The sequence below is a fragment of the Brachyhypopomus gauderio genome, unplaced genomic scaffold (assembly GCF_052324685.1).
Source record: "Brachyhypopomus gauderio isolate BG-103 unplaced genomic scaffold, BGAUD_0.2 sc273, whole genome shotgun sequence".
Taxonomy (NCBI): Eukaryota; Metazoa; Chordata; class Actinopteri; order Gymnotiformes; family Hypopomidae; genus Brachyhypopomus; species Brachyhypopomus gauderio.
Window position 1 is genome coordinate 96,699 of NW_027507094.1, and position 3,003 is coordinate 99,701.

A 3,003-nucleotide genomic window follows, 5' to 3' on the forward strand; every position below is an offset into this window, starting at 1 on the left:
TGCATTCTGAAAAATGTGAATTATTCACCATGTGGGTTTGTCATTCACCCTGATGCTCCATGGCTGGGTTGTTCCCCTGATGGAGTAATCTTCGATCCCTCTGAGAATCCACCATTTGGACTCTTAGAAGTCAAATGCCCCAACATTCAGAGTTATGTGGACTGCCCCTATCTGAAAATGTCAAGCAGTGCTTTGAAACTTCGGAGGCAACACAAGTACTGCTGGCAAGTTCAGGGACAGATCCTCTTGACTGGTTTAGAATGGTGTGATTTTGTTGTGTGTGCTCAGGAGGACACACTAGTTGAGCGAGTTTACAAAAATCAAGAAGTGATGCACACCATTAGAGAAAAAGCGGATCATTTTTTCTTTTACCATTACATACAAAAGTGTTTGCAGTAAAACATAAATACAATGATTACCTGTATAGTGTCAGATTAATTATCTGTTGTTCATTAAGAAGTGATTTGTTTGTTTTTTCTGTCAATGGATTAATTCCACTGTTTTTATGTCTTCCTTTAAGTGCAGACATAAAAAAAATATGAGAAGGATTTTTGATTCTCCAAGCCAAGGTTTATTACAGCAGGTTATTAAGACCAGTAATAATAAAGCATCAAAACATATTTACATATTTTCGATATTTAAATGCATACATTCTAAAATTTGCTCCATGTCTTTACAAGTGGTCCATTCTGATAGTTCACAAGCAGACAAGATACAGTAAATAGCTGATTTATGCTGCCTGAAATAGACATGGGGATGACGGTGTCAAACAATTTGTGCTCCTTTACTTGTCGGATGCACCGTTCAACATGTACCCTGAGCCTGGCTACGGACTGTGTGTGTTTTACGTCATGTGCAGACATTCGTGTGCACCTTTTCAGGAAAACTGGCCTGTGGATCTTACATGGTACAAGATCGTCTACCAGGAAGCCCTTATCCACCATTATTGCCATGTCATGGGTAAGTAGAGGAATAATTCCTGACTGTCTGAACATCTCCCTGTCACTAATAGACCCAGCATAGAGTCCAGACACAAAGGTTATGGCACTATGGGGTGCCATTCCAATTAAGAAAGTAGGTTTGGAGTTGGTGACCCGTATCATCTGATGTGTTGCAGGTTCAATCAGTTCCCAGAAGGCCATCAGGTGGTTGTAGGTTGCAAACCTGCAAAGACAGTAGATGGATTATTAAGATACACTGATCAAAAACGAATCAGTCATATCCAGTATTTTTGTTCAGAAGCTCATCTTTTTAGATCATTTTAACTCTATTGTGCACACATTCCAGGCGGACATTTTAAAAATTCCTCAGATTCCCGACATAGTCCACTATAAAACTAGATATCTCAGGTTGTACATATAGGGAAATGATAATTCATGGCTCAAACTGAAGTAGACAGTTGGGGGAACATATTGATTCACTTCAATACCATATTCCTTGGTTTGTTTTATTTTAGAACCTCTATTACAGATGCTAATATGCCAGGAATGTCAGACAGGGTTCCCACACCTTGGTTAACATAAAATTCAAGGACCTTTCAATGACTTTCCAGGACCAACTTCCTCAAATTCAAGGACAGCACCTGCCAGCATTTACCTACTCTTACCCCTGAATATGTTATCAAAAAACGATGTTAATACAACGCAAATTCAAAAGACTGAATGTCATTTCAAGCCATGCATCCTGAAATTTTCTGTGCATGACTGGCAATTTAGCAATGCACATCTGAGATGACGACATTCACGTAAAATGGCTATAGTTGTTGAAGGATCAACAACTACCTACAGGAAACACTTGCTTTCGGTGCTGAACAAACAAACAAATTTCTCTACAGGAGAATGACCAAACTTTGCCAAGTAAAAGTCAGCATAGGCCCTGTAGAATCAATGTAATTTTAAATGAACTTGTGCTGGCAAAATAATGACACGTTGACAGTAGACAAATAATAATAATAATAACAATAATACACATATGCATATACACATACAGTACATACATAAAACAGAGGAGCAAAGCCATATAATGAGATTAGAACTATAGATTTCTAGAGAAATCTGGCGTGAGATGATTCTAGCATAGTTTTTAAATCTACTTAATAAAGAATAATATTCATTCATAAAGAGAACAGCCTTTTAACCACTCCACTTATGGTAGTGAATTTATGGAATCAGAGAAATTCGAACTGAAGTATAATGGTATCAAAAGAAAGAAGTTTGAGATTAATCCAGTTTCTAGTGTCCATGCAAAAACTTTGTAAATATTGAGATGGAAAAACATATGCTCCTGGGATTCATCTTCTGACTTAAAAAAGGTCCATTAATCCACATCAAGTTTAACTCTTCTTTCAAGAAACATGGCTACAGGATATATCTTATTTATTATTTTGAAATGAGTCTCTTTTACTTTAGAAGACATGAGCCATTTGACAAGCCTTTGTGGTTTTATAATTTTTATTAGGATGTTTCTTGAAAGAATATCTATTATATCTTTTGTCTCATACCATCAGTGATAATCTTGTTATTACACTTGAACTCAACAGTCATTCACTTTTAACATGGGCATCGAAACAGTCAACTCTGAATATAAAATGTTAAAGGAATCACTTTGCAGACTTTCTTTAAATCTTTATAACAACTCATATCAGATCATATTTTTTCAACAAAGGATGAGAAATTTAAAACATCATGGCAATCTTTTTCATAGCAATCTTTTGTAAATATTGACTTCCTTACCAACTGTGCCCTATTATTCTGTGACCGCGGTCTTCATCCATGTGAAATTTCAAACCCTCTAAAATATTCAAGGACCGTCAAGGACGGCTGTCTTTTATGCCTGTTTTCAAAAACTTTCCAGGGCCTTGAACTTATTTTTTCAGATTCACAAACTTTCAAGGATTTCAAGGACCCGTGGGAACCCTGTAGGCCTATGATATGATATTTATGTCCAATATAGTCCGACAGGCTATGCCAAGCTACCGTAGCCAACTCCGGTAGCATCCGACAC